Genomic DNA, 17,765 nt, shown 5'->3' on the forward strand with positions numbered 1-17,765 from the left:
GTTTGGAGCTTTGAGAGTGGACCGTCTTGGATTTCAGAGGTGACAAACTGATGTCTGTCACAGAAAATCTGTAACTTATACCACCGCCTACTCTTCCCATGACATCTGACAAAGAAGGAGGGTGGTTGCTACTTTATGGCCTGTTTTCAAAGCATCACGGAACGTCATGTGGATGGAAGAACCTGTGAAGAGGCCCAAGGTCCTTTGCCTAGAGATGAGAAATCAAGGGCATGAGTTGGTGGCAAATCATCAAGATGTACATTCTCAGGGCACAGTTTTCTTATTCCCTTTAAACCTCGACACTTCTTCATGTCCCATCCACTGCCCGGCCCACAGCAGAAACTGCTCAGCTGAACACAGAGCTCTGAATTCCAGCTCAAAGCTTGTGCATGTTTAACAATGGATTAATGTCTCTTTTATCTTGCAGGAGAATCAGAAGTCACATTTTGAATTATGCTTTTACACAGGTATAATTAAATCTTTAAAAGGTGGGATGGCAAAGAAATTAGAGGCTAGAGCATAACAGACATTTTACAACCTACAGACGCCGACAGCAGGCAGCCCACCCCGCTCCGCCCGCCCTCCCCACGGTAAGGCGGCAATTATATTCCAGGGAGAATAATATAATTATCTAAATGAAACCAGGAAGGGGGGAAAAAGCATACATCATAAAAGGATTAGCTGCTCCAGGACTTGCGTTGGGGGAGACGGGAGGATGGATCTCGCCTGACAATTCCATAAAGTAGCCATCAATTATTTAAATCATTGTGATTTTTCAAACAGCGTGCTGGACAGCAAGGGGAAAAACATTGAAGGACTCTGAAAGCCACAAATTAGAAGAGAGATGCTTGTTATTTGGTTGTGGAGTGAAACCCGCTCTGCTTTTAGAGAAAAGCCAAGTCACCCTAAATGGGAGGTGGCTCAAAAATGATACTTTTCTAGAAGTTTAGCAGAACACGTACTTTTCTTCTAAAAGTAATGGTAACAACAAAACAGCCTTTTCTTATTACTGGTATTAAGATGAGAATGTATTTATTTTCTGTTAGGTAGGATAAGGTTATCATCTTTAGATGGATATTCTTTGTTTTAGCTTTCTAAAGTTACATAAAAACGTAGAGTGCATGTTGAAAAAATATTTCTCTTATAGTACAACTATTGGTGCTGTTAAAATCCAACGTAAATAAATTACTGAGGACCTGACAAGGCAGTGGAGTTCAAACATACTGCGGTTGACTAGAAAGAGCACATCAGCGGGAGAGGGGCCCGAACTCTCCCTGCGACGCTGCCGTTTCCCAGCTGTGTCCCATTACACAAGACGCCGCTTATTTGTAGGGCTTGACCTCAGTGGTAGAGCTGGAATGGAATCAGCTCTCAAATCCTGCTGCAGGCTAGTCTCCATGTGACGGAGAAGGCAGACACTACCTGGGGAAAACTCCCACTGTGGGTTTAGCCACACAACCAACCTTTTTATTAAAGAGTTATGACTTACAAAAAAACTTGTCCCATGTATATAAGTTTGGTTACAAGACTCCCTTTTTAAAAAGAATACTTTATTTATTTTTAGAGGAAGGGCAAGGGAGGGAGAAAGAGAGGGAGAGAAACATCGACGTGAGAGAGAAACATGGATCAGCTGCCTCCCGAGTGAGCCCCAACTGACGACCGGGCCTGAAACCCAGGCACACGCCCAGACCTGGAATTGAACGGAGGATTTTTATGCTCTGTGGACGACACCCAACCAACTGAGCCAAGCCAGCCGGGGACATCACCATGTTTCTTGTCTGCTAGGTTATATTTCTGTCATTTAAGTAACCCGACCTGTTACTGTATGCCAAGGACCTGAAAGAAGTAGGGAAGTAGAATTTTAGAAAACCTAAAAACGTTGCCATTACTTGAAGTATCTGCATTCTCTAAGCTAGCACTAGGGCAATCTTTTTTTTTTTTTTTTTTTTAACTCACGTACAAGGTCTGCAGTTGAGTCAGTACGTACAAGGCGAACCTGTCAGGAGTATCATGAGCCAATTAGCTTGGTTTTCCCTAGATGGAGCAGCTATGTCCAGTCGAGAAAGAGTAAAATTAGCTTTTAATCCAGTCACTTACGATTATTATTATAAAGCTACTCCACAAAAATGCAGACATTAAAAATACATAACTAATAAATATTTAACTAATGCATTTTAGACAAATATATGAACTATAGCAAGATTTTAAGATATATAGCTACCTGGGGACTAATTAAAACATTCACCAGCTAAATTCTAACATTATAATTAGAACTCATTTCTTTTTTTTTTTCACCTAAAGAGAAATCTTTAATTTGCTCTTCTTTATGTTTTATGCATCAAAGAGGTTCTGATGACTTGCAGCTTACACATTTCTTGCCATGCTGGGTGTTGGAGAAACTTCCTTCTGCACTCACAGCCTGGCCCCTTGGCCTCTCCTTCTTCTACCCCATTAATTCCTCCACAAACGAGAGGACCTGCTAGTTCAATCCGGCCTCTGAGCTCCTGCTATGTTTTACTCACATGCAGATCACTGTCCATTCAAGCAGGATGTGTGTGCCACCTCTTGTGCACGCCACCTCCCAGGCAGTGCACACACTCTTCTCTCCCTAGTCCTCCTTCACCATCGACTGGTGTGTGAGTCCGGCTTCAGCTGGCTCCCTGGTCCAGCCAGTGAACACTGAAAGGTGGGCAAGAGGCCTCTTTAAGGGCCCCTGGCACCTCTTCCAGGAAGCTTAATGCAACATCTTCTCGAAAGACGTAAGCTTAGCTCATGACAGAGCAGGATTTCACTTTGCATGTGGCTCCTTCCTTTGGGTTTGGCTCCTTCTGTGAGAGATCCCCGGGGGGAGAACCCCCAGATCCAAGAATAAATGTACCTGTTGTTAGCTCGGAGTGACTTGATAAAAGAATTATATTTGCTCTTTTGTCCCAAGTAATTCCAGGTTTCCAAATGGCTAAGTCCCTATGCCTTTTCTCCCCCTTTTTACATGCAGGAGCTCTCTTTCCCCTGCACAGAGTCTCCCCTACTCTTTGTGCAGGAAGAAGAAAAATCGCTAAGTAAAGGAGGCTACTGCCGGTGAGTTTCTAGGACTCTCTCAGACAGACGCGTCCGGGGCCACGTGACATGCGGTCTTCACTGTGGCTGCAGTAGCGCATCTCAGCAAGTTGGTTACAGTTTCGGGTGGTAGAGGGTAGAGCCAGAGGGAGAGTTTTTCCTAGAAAGGAATTCTAAATATTTTTTTTTAAGGAACAAAATCTAAGAGCAAGTTTTTAAACAGACCCTAAGAGTAAGAGCAAATTAAAGAATTTTTACTTTTGCCTTTTTCTTGGATTGAACAGTTTACTCATCATGTTCATACCTTCATCAAAATACCACTGGAAAGTCCTTATTCATGTCTCTCCTCACCACCACAACCCCATGCACCCCCACCACCTCCATGCGCAGCTAAAATCATGTCTAACCGATTTTAAAAAGTAGGACCACAAAGCAACAGACACGTGGATGTTTACATCCTAAGTGGGAACAAACGAGGCATCTTTCCATGTGTGAATGGACAAACAAACCGTGATATAATCCACAGTGTGGCACATTATTCAGTGATGAAAAGAAAAGAGCAGTCGGCCATGGAAAACCACCGATGGATCATGTGCGTAGCGCGAGCTGTGAAAGAAGCCAGTCCGAGAAAGCTGAAGACTGTGTGATTCCAATTATACGAATTCTGGAAAAGGCAGAATTATAGCACCAGTAAAAAGAGAGAAGTGATTGCCAGAGGCATGCGGAGAGGGAAGAAGGGTGAGTAAATTATAGGGAATTTGGGGGTGGTAAAAACCATTTTGTATGGTATTGTAACAGTAAGTACGTGACATTATGTATGTGTCCAAGCCCACAGAACTTTGAAGCACAAAGAATGAACCTTCTTGTACATGAATTTTTAAAAAGTCATTTAGGAGGTTAAGGGACCCGGATGGAGTGTGGAATGTGGCCCAACCATCTGACTGCATTGCAAATGTTTAGAACAGCCTTCTTGGGAAGGAAGGAGGGGGAGAAAAGGTGCTGAGCAAAGTAACTTTGGACATGAGTAGAGTCTGTGAAACAAACGGCAAAAGAAACTATACAGAAGGGACACGCGCTAGTCAATAAAGCCGTTCCCTACGAGCTGACGGATTAACAAGTCTGATGTTATACATGTTGCTGGAGTTGAACAGGTCAACGATGGTAAACAGCAGAAGCCAGGTTTTTCGCTGTTACGGAGGGAGGCTAGATCCGTATAGCAATGCATCCGTGTAGACTCACATTTAGCGTAATAAATAGACACAGTGGCTACATACAGAAATATGTATACATATCACGTACACACACACGTTTCCTTTCTCTGTCAGCTGAGAAGCCCTGGAAGTCACGATGCCCACGCAGCAACCAGCACAGCAGGTCCCCAGGTCCTCGCTGCCAAGGCTGTTCTCCAACCCAGGAACTGAGGCTCCGCGGAACAACGGCTGTTTCTGGGACCGTGGTAGAAAATAAACAGATGTAGTTTGGGGCACCTTGTAGTGCCAGAAAATCTGCTAAAAATCAGAAAGATGGGGTCACAGGGGCTACGTGTCACGTGAAATATCTCCCAGTGCCCAAAGTGGGAACAGTTTGAGCAACAAAGTGAAGTAGTGTTGGATGGCAAGCTGCTGTGTGTGATAAAAGTCCATGAGTCCATACTGACATAAATAAATGATTGAACACACATGAACACGGGAGAGGAGACACATCTCTCATGCAGAAGCCTTCTGAATAATTTATGCACCTTCTCCTGCACCAAGGAAGCAGAGCGTGACTGCCCACTTCTCCAGCGTGTGGGCTGCGCACAGTGACTTTGTTCCAGGGAGCGAGCCATGGAAAGAGGGAACAGAAGAGTAACCTTCTAGTGCAGAAATCTAGTGGTGTCTACTGCCCCAGCCGGGGAACAAGGTTAACCGTGACAGTGAGAAGCCCTGCTGACAGCATGTAGACTTGATGTGATGAGAATGGCCCTTCCTCCCTGTGGCCGTCCTCCCAAAATGCGTACGTACCCCCAGTGACGCCATGAGAAAAACAGGCAAACCCGTGTTGCAGGGCATCCTACAACCTGCTCTCCGATTTGCTGCAAGAATGGGAAAGCCTGAGAGCGGTTATGTCTAAGGGGAAGTGAAGGAGACCGGACAACTGGACGTACAGTGCTGTGCTGGGCGGGCTGCTGGAACAGAGTAAAGACATCAGGTGTGCGAACCCACAGGGCAATCTGAACGAACGGTGGAACTTAACACATGAGAACGCATCCACACTGACTCATTAATGGTAGTAAGTGAACCATACGAACATCAGCTGCCAACAGTGGGGAAACTGGGGGTGTGGGGTACGGGGATTCTCTGTATTATCTCTGTAACTGTTCTGTAAATCTAAAACTCTTACGAAACAAAAAATTTAAAAAGACAGTCAAATCTTTAATGCTACCCCTTGGCAAACAGCAGAGGTTCACTTGCACACACCCCACTCTAGCTGTGTAAGCCAGAGGCCACCCTTGAGTACACTGGTGGCAACTTCCCTTGGTTCATTTGACAAATGAATGCCTACTATGTGTCAGAGCTTTCTTTTGACTGTAATGCAAAAGGACGCATAAGAAAGGACGGAAAAAAAGGGGGTATTTCTCATTTGACAAGGAAGACATTAATGGGTGGTCCCGCCTCTTTCTGCTCAGGCAGCTGCTCCTTCTGGCAAAGTCGTGGAAACCAGGGGCAAACCCAGCAGCAAGGTGACCAGGGCACTTCTGTAAGCACCTGATAGGTAGGTAGCCTTGGCCTTGGAATGACCAAGGGGAGAAAAAAATGAAAAAGTGCTTTGTGGAATAAAAAGGAAGAAGCCGTTAAGCTCCTGCAGTTGAAACAGGGCGGAGAGAAGCAGTGTGTAAGGAGAGGTGCTGAATGGCTCTAATTTAAGTGCAGTTATCTGAACTTGACTTTCTAGCCATTTGCAAGTGAATACGCAGGGTATTCTGGACTCCAAAGAGATGACCATCCATCATGGGAGTAGCTGTAACTATGGAGGGGGGAAAGCAGATACAAAGGAGGAAGAAAAAGAAAGGGAAACCAGATGCCGAGGTGGATTTTTTTTTTCTTCTCAAAAGACTCTATTTCCAATATGCGCAATCCAAGAAGGACATAATGACACAGATGACCCGTTAATGAGCTAGCTGCGTGTCACGTCCTCCCCAGAGCAGGACTTCCACTGATAGGGCTCCTGTGTATTTAAAAAGGCAACATATGAGAGATGCACAGCTTCATCTTTAAACAAATGTGACCCCGCTGCTGGCGAATGGCTGTTCTTGTGGACAGGGGTGATGAAGAACCCCATCCAGTCCCTGCCTGTGAAGGCTCAGAGCCGAAAACCTGATGAAGATTTATGAGCGCAAAGCTTCTTCCAGAAAGTAAGCCTGTCTGGTTTGTTGGGCCAATTATGACAATCGATCAAAAGGCGGACTTTGAATGCTGAGCTGAGCAAATCTCGGGCAGCCACGAAGCTACTACCGGAAGCTTCTGCCCAGAGAGATACATTCATCGGAAAATCTGTCTTCTCTTCAGAACTGGATTATTGGGTCTCTGCCTTGGCTGGCCTATCAGAGCCCAAGCTCTTTGCCCTGTAGTCCTGTCTGTGAACTGCTAGAGCCTATTCACCCTTAAAAGAGCATCATTAGCCCTGGGTGGGTAGCTCAGTTGGTTGGAGCACTGTCCCATATACTAAAAGAAAAGCTGTGGGTTCGAGTACCTAGGTTGTGGGTTCAGTCCCTGATCGGGGCATGTATGGGAAGCAACTGAATGATATTTCTCTCTCACATCAATGTTTCTCTCTCTCTCTCTCCCCCCACCTTCTTCGCTCTCCAAAATCAATAACATAACCTCGTGTGAGGATTAAAAACAAAAAGAGCACCCATTGCAGGCATACCCCTTCATGATTCTGTACCTCTTTCCACTTCAAAAGTAAACCGTTCTATTCAAAATTTAAGACCTCCCTAAGTGTTCTGTGCCCTTGTTAACTGTATTTCTCTCTCTCCATTCATGCCTTCACCCATTTAGGGTAACCTCACTCTGGCATGGACACGGCTTTTACGTCCCTTGTTTGGGTCACTTTCTCCTCCATGTTCTCCATTTCTGCACATCCTCCAACGCCCAGCTCAGGACCTGCCTCGTGTCTAAAGCCTCCTGAATTGGCAGCCCACTGTGGTCTCTCTCCCCGGCTCTCACACTGCAAGTCTTCCGATTCCCTAACTGAATTGGAAGCTCCTGAGAGCTGGCAATTACACTTTATATTTCTTCTTTATCTCCACTTGCTCTCATCTGGTGATAGCACCATGCAGGCGTTCAGTGAGTCAGCATTTATCCTTTAGCATTACTAGAGTTTCAGCCACGGAAATGACTCCTCTATGTCACGTCATTCTCGCCACCGTAGATGCATCGGGCTTCTAGCGCCCGTCTTAGACCGAGTGTGCAGAGATGAAGTGCACAGAGGTTTCTGAGCAGGACGGGAAGTAGCATGCTACCTTAAGTAGCATGAAGAAAACCAGCTGCTTTATTTGAACAGTTAATCTCAAACGGCCATCTAACTCTCGAACTGAGATAGTCTTGTTTTGCTTCCTTTTCTCACTAGAACATCTCTAAGCCAGAGCTGCAACACCCAGACAGAACAAAAATTACTTTGGGTGAGAACCTCAAAAACTCCCCGAGAACAGCAGCTCCCTTTCTGCACTCATCGGGGCTCCCACCAGGCATCTCGCCGGGTCAGCGGTTCCACTGCTCCCGGGAATAATAACTGTCCTTTGCTCGGGCCACCAGCCAGCCTTTTCTCTCTCTTCTTGGTTGGTATCTTTGGATGGGGCAGCCTTCCTCTCCTCTAGCATCGCAAGGAGAAGAAATAAATCTGAAGATGCCTTTGTGAGCGAGTGAAGTCAAATACACTTCAGGCAAAGGCAACACTCCCCAGATGTGAGCGACAGGGCGTTAACGGGGTCTGGTCCCTGTCAGTAGACCTGTCAGAAGTCGTTATACTTTCCCTGCGCACCCTGCCAGGAGCAGGCCCAGGCGAGATCGGCGCAGACAGCAGCCAGTCAGCAGCATCTCACAGCACATGCCCACGGTGCACCCTGCTCCGTGAACAGTCCAGGTGACAACTGAGATGGTCACCGATTTACTGAGGGAGCAAGCAAATTCAGAACCCGAGGGGGAAACCCAGGGCCCACTGCCACAGTGACGGCACACTGAAACGGCCTGCCGCGGACAAGCTTCCTGGTACCAGGGAAAGCTGGTGAGCAGGCGCCATTAGCTGTAATTACTTTTGCATTCAGCAATCCCTCTTAACTCCCCTGCCCATGAGGGGAAAGCCTGCCATTTTAGCTTCTTTTTAGAAAACAATTTTAAAGAAAGACTTAATTTATTTATTTCTAGAGAAAGGAGAAGGGAGGGAGAAAGAAAGGGAGAGAAACATAGACTGGCCCCGACTGGGGTCTGAACCCTCAACCCAGGCATGTGCCCTGATCGGGAATCAAGCTGGTGACCCTTCGCTTTGAGGGACTATGTCCAACTAACTGGGCCACGCCGGTCAGGGTGCAGCTTCGTCTTTTTAAACTGACTTCATGACCCACATACAATAAATGAATTCTGGAAAAGCTGTGTTTAAATTAGAGTTTGTTCCAAACACATCGTAAGAGATGATGGACTTTGAAGAAAACATTCAGAGTTATAACTGACTTCAGAAAACACACACTTTGAGATCATTAACGGTTCTAATACAATGTAGTTATAAGGCTGGCTGCAGATGACTTCCCGCAAACAAAAGAAAAACAGGTCTTCATTTCTAGCCCCTCTGCCCTTTCTCCAAAAGCAGGAGCCTAGGTGACTGGACTGCGCAGAAGTTAGTATGTGCACAGACACCCCCCGACACACAGAGTGGGGCAAACGTGGGGTCACCGTCGTTCATGTGGAAACTAATACAATAACTGATAAACGATAACACAAGAATAAAGTCTGTGTCTTGCATACTCACAACTGTGAACCGATGTTTGCCCCACCCCGTGTGTGAGTGTAAAATTTTTCTCTCCCCTTGCTTTGTAGAAAGGTACTTACAGAAATCTAGTTAACCAGAAACTTCTCTAAGAAAAATACCCAGCCAGACAAGATCTTACTTTTTCATCCAGACATAAGACTATAAAGATATTTGTAAAACTTCAAGTTGATCATATTATGTGCCTATTCTGTCCGCATATAGAGATCACTCTCTGTGCTTCATTTCAAAGACTTCTCGGCCAACAGTCAGGAAGACAAGTCCCCTCCTGGTTTTACCTCAACAAGGGCACTGCTTTAGTCTAATCACGGGCATGCGCAGGTCGAGTTCCTGTTCCTGGAGCTGTTTACAGGGAATGTATGAATGGGTGTGTTTAGAAGTTGAACCCTCTCTTATCAAAGCAACCACTTTCCCACTTAATCCATTTCTCTTCATGTTCAGATTTTCTCAGAAAGATGTTAAAAACCTACAGACACCACCGTGGTAAAGAGCTCAGGGAAGTTTTAGAAATTAGCATCTGGGAGGCATAAAACAGAATAAAAATTCTTTTGCCCTGAAACAAGCACAGCCATGCATCAGCTGTAAAATCCAGACAGCGAGTGGGAGTTCGCAGAACAATTTCGTTCAGCCTGTTCATGTATTTAAAATATCCTACAATAAACTGTGGAAGAGGCATTGCCAGGTTCCCACCCTTGTTATCTAGTCATAGTTATCCCAACCGTTGGTGAAAACTAGTGAAGCTCCCCACTGAATGGGAACTGCCGGTCACATCTGTAGGTATTTTCTTAGCAACACGCCCATTACTGCAGATTCGCTGAGCGGGGTGGCCCTGGGGATGTGCGCACTAGTGACAGCAGTTGAGAAATGAGCAGTGAGCGGGGCAGTTCACTGAGCTCTGCTGGAGGCACGGTCCCGCTGGGCTTCCCACGCGGCCAAGAGGCCGTGGGCGCTTTCATTTTGTAGCTGCAGGGAGTGAAGCTCAGGGAACGTGAGCAGCTTGGGTTTGTCTGAGGCCCCGGAGCTCATTTCACCACCTTTCCCTCCACGCCACATTGGAATTTATGTGAATTGTTTCCCTGAATGGCTCTGAGAGTCACAGCAGAAATGCTACAAACATTAAGATGTATTGAGCCAGTGACAGAATTAATAACACAAAAACCAACAACTTGATAAGACAACTTGAAGACAGAGATGAGCGTTATAAAATGTCAACGGTCCCCATCAGTCATGAAATATTTAATTTTCCCAGCTGTCCTGAAGGGCACAGGTGAGTGCTGAAAGCCACAGTGACAAGGCAGCCTGAGACCAGGATGCAGGCACTTGCTACTCCATCTTCCTGGGTGAGCCTGAGGTGGCTCTGGTGGTTGGTTACGTGAGACCCCTCCTTGTCAGGATGAGGCTAAGCAGTATCAGCAGCAGGTAAAATAAAATAATAAGAGTTAAATGCAAACAAAATAAAAAGGTGCAAACTGCAGTAAGTCATTATTTCTTTGGGTCTAGAGAGACACTGAAGAATCAAATCGGACCATGAGGCATCTTGACTCCTAGATGCATTTTCAAGCAGCAAGACCATGAGCACCTCCTCTGAGCTTACCAGGGGAAAATCAATTGATGGGCTCTGTTTTCAGCTTAATGGTTTCCATGATGACTTCCAGCTGACCTTAAATGGGACTAATCTGGTTACCCTAATAAAACCCAAAAATATTCTGTACCACGAAGTGGAAGGGCAACAACCAGCCACGATGCGAACAGCACGCAAAGGCAACCTTCTTCACACCAGCACCACGTGGCCTGATGCGAACACTGTGCATTGCTGAGGGCTGCGCTTCCACCGGGAGCCAGCAGGGGGCCACTGGCAGCGCCTCGGCCCCAGCACCAATGGAGAGAGACCAGGTTTGGGCGTTAGTGTAACTGTCACCCGCCAATCACGGCACTGTAGGCAGCAGTATCTACCAGCCTTCAACAAGGCTTAACTGCAGCCCCAGCAGTCACTCAGCCTACCAAACACTCAGGTGGAACCTTGCTGACACCCAGACTTTAGACCAAGGGTCCCCAACCTCTCTCTTCCCTGACCAAGACCCTTGCTTGCATTACAGCCTGAGCTCCGCCTCCTGTCGCCCCACCCCACCTCCGTCTGTGGTAAAATTGTCTCCATAAAACCAGTCTCTGGTGCCCAAAAGGCTGGGAACGCACTGGCCCTATTGCCATAACACTGCTTCTGCCAGAGGGGCTTCAGCGCAAATACAGCGGATTGGATATACTGCGTTCTGTATAACTGGCTTCCAGTTATTAGCTGTAGTGGGGTAGACAATGCCTCCCACTCCCAGAGGAATTTCCACACAGACCCTCAGAATGTGTCAGTACTGGGAAATAGGGTCTCTGAGGATGTGAGTCCAGGCTGAGCGTGACGATGCTGGCTTAGGGTGGTCCCTAAATCCAATGGCAGTGTCCTCATAAGAGCCAGAAAAGGACAAATAGAGACACAAAAGAGGAGACAGGTTAAACAGAGGGGAGAGATCGAACTGATGCTGCCAGAAGCTAACAGGCACCAAGACCCCCAGGAGTGGGCGAGGCAGGGAAGAAGGCTCCCCTGGAACCCCTGTGGGATGGGGCCCCTGCGCCCCAGAACTGGGAGAGAAGACAACCCCACCGTGTTAAGCCACCTAGTGGGCAGTAACTCACTGTGGTGGCCCCAGGGAACAAACGCGGCTGTACTGGTGATACACAGGACACACTGTCTCTGCTGCAAACAGATGATGGGAGGGGGGAGTGAACTCCAGAAAAAGAGAAAGCAGGTCAGACAATGCCATCTGGCGCTGTCCGTCCCTCTAAGGTAGCAGGAGGCATGAGACAGCAGTTACTGGGTGGTTGCCACGGTACAAAGAACAGGAGTGGGCAAAGCACACGTTAGAGGTGAGAGGAGACACACGCGGGAACGTGGGCTCAGCAGGGGTCCGGGGTCTGCACAGCTGAGAGGTAAGGAGCAGGCAACTCTGAAATCGGCACATGTGTGACACGGGAGAGGGGAGGTGTGTTTTACAATCATTATTCCATCTGATCACTGGAAGTGACTCCTGTGTTCCCGTGACACACATTTTATTATTGTTTTGTAGAGGAGGAAATGGGTGCAGAGAGGTGAGCAGTTTGGTCCTGGCCACACAGTTTTTGACTGAAGTGCTAGGATTTAGACCTATCTGCATCTGCTTCCGAGGCTCAGGTATACAGTTTGGTTCAAGGACCAAAGAGAGCCCACTCTCACAAACCTGTGTAACGCAGGCCTCAACTATGACTTTTATTTTTGTTCTCTCAGGGCAGTGACTGATTCTACGGTGTAGGAAGACCCAGGCCAGTGCCACTAATTCTGGCTGCTTGCTGGGATCACGTGACGTCTCACAAAACGCTGATGCCCAGGCCCCACTCTGCTGAGCCGCCTCTCTGGGCTGGGATGGGGCAGCAGCTTCGGTAGAAAGCTCCTGGTGATTCTGACCAGGACTGTTGAGAGCCACTGCTCTACACGCACGGGTAAGAGTGGGAAGTGCAGCTGGCACTATAGCCGTCTCACCCCTCAGAGATAATCCAGCCTACACTTGGGGGGACAGGGAAGTGGGGACATGGAATTACACTTTAAATGTTTTGAGAGATTGTCTTCGAGTTTCAATTGCACAGCCTCTGTATTTTCCTCCAATGCTGCGGGAATCTGAGGCCCAGTATTAAGAAAGCTGCTGTGGCATGTGCCAAGAAGTGTAGGCTCCCGCACAATTCAGCAATGTGCTAGACTGGGAAGCAGCTTCTGCTGCCACTGTAAATGTTGTTTTTACAATTCCCGGGCCTATATGAAACAAAGCTGCATCCCTTAAGTGACTACCGTTCTCCACCGCGCTACAAGACCTCAGCCTGAGAGCCCATTTCCCCACTGCCAGCTGGGCGTGGTGGGAGTGTGCCAGGTGGTGGTCCCAGAACTGTAGCCTCCATCAACATCCCCTGGAGGTTAGAGCAGAAGTTCCTGGGCCCCACCCAGAGTGGGGTGAGGTTCAGGAACTGCAGCTCTCCCAAGCTCAGGAGCTGCTGGTGCCGACAGGCCCTGGACCACACCCTGTGCGGGGCTGCACAAGGCAGCACCGCTGGAACTCTGATGTGCTCAAGAACCAGCTGGCAATGCCACACAAATGCGGACTCTGACCCAGAAGTCTGATGTTCTTGTCCATAGGCCACTTTCTAAGCAGCAAGGGTAAAGCATATCCCATCAGGGGGCAGGAAAAATATTCACTTGTACCTTCGTTCAAGCATGTAGATGCCCTTTCAGCAGTTTGACAGGTAAAAGACACGGATCTTAAGCACTAGCCCCCTGCCATTTTTTTCTTGGATGGAGACACTAAAAGAGGAATAAATTAAATGGCACCCCCAAATCCAGGTTAAGTAGGGAACTGGGTGGATGCTTCCTGTGTCTGGGGAGTGAGCAATCTGCAGATTCCTGCGGACGCGCAGGGCACGGGTAGGTGCCCGCTCTGGTTGGCGGGTTCTACAGGTGCACATCCGAATGTCCGAAGACCAGACGTAGGAGAAAGGAATGTCTCTTAGAGATTTCCTGATTCTGAGTTGGCACGCTTTGTCTTGCAACATGTGGAAGCCATTTAAAAAGAAGTGGGATCTCAGATGGTAAGAGCATGAGGTATATTCATACCGATAGCACTAGTGGCTTAAGAACAATGACATATGAATTTAAGCACTGTCGAGAATCTTAAACCCGACTGTGAATCTTACACCATGAGAAGAAAACATGCACACACGTGTCCTTGCACTAAGGAAGCCATTCACTCATTTTCACTCACTCACCACTTATTCAATGGCGTGCAAATCTGCAGTGCATGCTGCTCTAGGAGCTGGGGATTTGGGGGAGAACCACCTGCAACAAATATCCAAACTATTCCATCTGTTGGAAAATGCTCTGGGCACTGAGGCCAGAGACGGGTGGTTCTGCGCTTTCATGTCTGTCAGACAATACAGGAAATCAGGGACACAGTTGTCCCCAGCTACGGTGAGGGCCCAGAAAACCCAGTCCCAAGCTGCTGTCGACTGATACTTTTATGAAATACAAGAAAAATGATTTCCTAGCAAAAACATTTTAAACCACAAAGGTCTACAAAACACAAATCCCAACTTTGTATTATTGGGTTCAACAGACAATGTCCAATTGCTTCTAAAGGGAGGGGGGCCCTAATGCTCGCTGACAAACTCCGCGCCTCTCCTGGCAGACGGGGCACAAACAGCTCCCAGACAAGCTTGCTCCTCAGTCAGCCAGGGCTTCGAGAAGAGCCCGTTCAGAGCCGCACTCCAGGGTGGGCGGGTGCCTGAATTTGCGCCACATACGGGGCTAGTACCTGCTGGCTACGCACCCAAAGGCAACTTGCGGATTTCATTTCACTGCTTCTCCATTTCCTCCCCAGTTTCCACCCCCACAACATACGAAGCACAAGTCAAAACACATAAAGCATTCAGAACTGTGCCTGGCTCCTGGTGAATGCTGTGAACGTGTTAGCTGTAATCATTATTAAGATCTGCTACTATGAATGCAGTTATTACTGTTATTACTACTTCCACTGCCACACGCACTATGCCGCTGCGTCATTTGGGCCGACGCCCCAACAGCTGTCTCACCTATAAAACGGTGCTCGTATAATCTCGTCCTTTCTACTGACTTCCTTCCATTCTGTGAATTCTGCGCCGAGGAAGTGAAATTACCGATGCACAAGTACATTACCGCCCACAGCCATGGCCCCTCTAACCGACTCTGCGCTGCCCAGATGCCATTTCAGAGAGCAGGACAAAGTGTCCTGGGGACGCCTTAATCTGCACATCGTCACACGAATGACGGCAGCAGTGACACAGCCGTCCTTCCACTTCCCTGGAGAATGCAGCTAGGCCGCCTCAGGGGAGGGCACCACCCTCTTGCACTCTGCCACCAAAAGACAATTGAGCAGAGGGAATGACTTAAAGGAATTTTTATACTTCATGTCACTGAGTACGGCAGCTTTCCCAAGTACATAGATTTCCCCAAGCTCCCTTCTTAACAGTTGCTTTGGAAACTCAGCTTAAATTTTTCTAAATTGTTTCTTTTTCTTCAGATTAGTCACCTACAATTAGCTGGGGATAACAACATCCAGGTAACAGAGAAACACGTATAAGAAACACTGAAACTTGAGCATGGGAAATTATGTTAGAAAACGGTTCACGGTCGTAACAAAGCAAGAGGAATGTGCAAGATCTGAAAGGAAAATAACCTTCCCTTCCTTTGTTTTTAAACCTCATTAATGAAGTCTGTGGCTTTCAAACAAATTTATTGATAAAGTCTAACTATTTTGCATTCTCATAAAATACAACCTTTATGAAGATAGAGAGGGCAACAAAATAACCAAATAAGAAAGTGGGTGTTTTGGTTCTGAAAACACATTCGGAAATTAGTAACTTGAATGGCCCTAGTTGCAAGATTCAACTCACTCACACGGAATTATCATTATTGTATCTTGAGAAGCTCAGAAGAGAACAGGTCCTGCTGGAGTTCTCCTCTAGCCTGAACATGGAATCACTGATTTAAAAAAACCAGAGGGAAAAACAAAAAAGGAAAAGGCACAGTGACATGTACTATGTCACAGGTGGCTGGTGACGAGGTTGGAGGGATGTGACAAACACATCAGTCGACAGCCTAGGGATGGACAGTAACTCAGTGCATGGCCTGAGTGTAGTCAGTCTGTTACGCGTCTTAACGTGTCTTTGCTACTCAAGCTGAAAATGAGCACGTTTAAGGAGCCAGCAGCTTCAGCTCTCACATTCACATCGTCGTCTTTTAAATCCAGCACACTAAGCACAGCCGCTCTGCCCACGGCACTCCGAGGTCACGCACGCTGGAAGAAGGTGTTCTGATAGAGAGGACGGTAACCACAGGGTCGCACAAAAGAAAAATGCAAACAAGCATGCATCCTCCTCCATTTCTCGTCTCCCCCTGACTCCGCGGGTATCAACGGCTCTCAAAACTGAATCGCTGCCTCTGCGCACGCCCCCTCTGACTATCCATGCTCCTGTGCATTCATTCAAAACATCATTTACCGAGCACCTTCCTGCTGCCCGGTACTGTACGATGCTGTTGGAACTTACGTTCCAGTGGGAAAAGACAAAATATAAGTGAGTTAGAAAATAAATTAACTAATACTTACAGTTGTGTTAAGAAGGAAAAACAATCAAAGCGTTAAAACAGCAACTAACCAGGGAGCTCTACTTGGGATCCTGACAAAAGAGGGAATTCCATTCAGATGATTCAAAGGGAGAAACATCAAAGAGGAGATACTTAGAGGTGTATGGGCAGCGCTGAAAGAAGCAACGCGAAGAAATGTGTGGCCAAAGTCCAGTGAGAGCCAGAGCCACAGAGCAGTGTCCCCGGGGGGACTGTTCTGGAAGGGCTGCACCCATGGCCAGAACCGTGACCCACAGTGGGGAGGAAGGAGATATGAAAGAACCCAACCCTTTCTCTCCGCAGCCCCCTCTCCCGCCCCAGCTGCTAGTACTTCCTATTGGGAGAACCTGGTCATGAGTCGCCTGGCAAAGGAGCTTTGGTGACATGGTCCATAGAGTTTGATTCTGGTGTGCAGAATGAGCTGGGGAGACAAGCAGGAGAGGGGAGAATGGAGAATAACCAGGGAAGGGGTATATTTGGGTAGAGACAGTCAGGAAAAGCGGGCACAGAGGTGACTGAAATGAACCCCTTCCTCGTTCCTCCGGGTGATGCTACAGTTCACATTCTGGGGGAGGCAAATGCCTGTATTCCCAGAATTTCTACCACAGGGGAGTCTGCTCACATAAAAGGAATGCTCCTATCTAGGACACTTCTCTATGAAAGGTTCGGCATTGCTATTCATTCTAACAAACACAGGAGGAAAACTCAAGAGAGACATACTTATATAAAGGCAGGCAAGGGTGTGCAATGGACGCAGCTATCACCCTGTTCCATTGATACAGTGTTTCTTGGAAGAGCTCCAGGCTTCCACATTTTGAGATCGCCTCCTATCCTGCAACTTACGTGAAACATAAAGAAACATTTTTCTCCTAAATGAAGAAATGCCATAAAGATTCAATTACAGGGTAATAGTAGTTAATATATAGCCATAATTTAAACTCCTACTATTTTCTTCTAGTTTTGTATTTGCCCTCAAGTCACTTGATAAAATGGATATAAAATAAGTATCTCGAGCCTATTAGTCCACATATCTACTGAGAAATTATCTTATTTCTGTTGCTCAGAAACCATTTCTTTATATAGTTAAAGTAAAACTTTCCATATTAACCAGATCATCCCTTGAATTAAGTGCTCTGACTTTTAAAAGCCAGTGTGCTGGTAGGTCCCCGATTCGCTGTGAGCTGGCCAGGTTCTTCACGGTTGGTGGGCCCTGGGTGAGGTCAGGGGTCCCTGCTGGTGGCTGAGGCAAGGCAGAGAGAGACTTCCTGCAAGTCCTTTGAAGGGCAAACTCCAGGAAGAGAGAGCCGCCTGCATGACAGTGAGACTCACCGGCTTCAAAGCTGGCCACTTTTCTCTTAAACGTCCTAAGGAATTTCCATGATCTCTACATTCATCCTAAATGTCCCTAATGCCTATTTAATCTTGCTCTGTCCCTGATGAATATAAAAAGAGATGGTAGTTC

At 47.1% G+C, this 17,765-nt stretch overlaps 1 protein-coding gene across 1 annotated transcript in view; it reads right to left on the bottom strand.

Moving 5' to 3' along the window:
* Positions 1-17,765, bottom strand: part of EXOC4 (exocyst complex component 4) — a 678,192-nt gene that overhangs the window by 177,310 nt on the left and 483,117 nt on the right. The gene's annotated exons all lie outside the window — the stretch shown is intronic.

Source organism: Artibeus jamaicensis, unplaced genomic scaffold, assembly GCF_021234435.1.
Source record: "Artibeus jamaicensis isolate MK-2021 breed Jamaican fruit bat unplaced genomic scaffold, CSHL_Jam_final scaffold_3307, whole genome shotgun sequence".
Lineage (NCBI taxonomy): Eukaryota > Metazoa > Chordata > Mammalia > Chiroptera > Phyllostomidae > Artibeus > Artibeus jamaicensis.